Source organism: Marmota marmota, unplaced genomic scaffold, assembly GCF_001458135.2.
Source record: "Marmota marmota marmota unplaced genomic scaffold, marMar, whole genome shotgun sequence".
Taxonomy (NCBI): Eukaryota; Metazoa; Chordata; class Mammalia; order Rodentia; family Sciuridae; genus Marmota; species Marmota marmota.
Window position 1 is genome coordinate 35,068,814 of NW_025999932.1, and position 448 is coordinate 35,069,261.

A 448-nucleotide genomic window follows, 5' to 3' on the forward strand; every position below is an offset into this window, starting at 1 on the left:
CCCGCCTTTTGTCACTTGTGGGACACCGTGTCATCTGAGAATAAACAAAGACCCATTGTTTTGTGTGGGGTTTGAGGGTCATATGTGTATTTGGTTCTGTTTTTTATTGTTAATCTTGTAAAAATAATTGACAGAAAAGCATTAGATGCATATTACTGAATGTAAAATATGGTCTCAAGGTAGTACAGGCAGCCTGAGGATCTAGAAGCCTTTAGTTATAAAGGAATTTGGCCAGTAAACATGATTCTCATTACTAGACAGCCACAGGAAGAAGTAAACTTACACTGTATATCAGGGTTAAAAAAATTCATAGGTATTGCCTAAAGAAATTATAACATTTAGCCCTGTCAGAAACTAATAGCAGTTTCAGGTAAAGATGCATGCCTGATGTTAATCATTATAGATTGAATTTACTGCATTCTTTTGACAATTAAAATAAAAGTTTCTA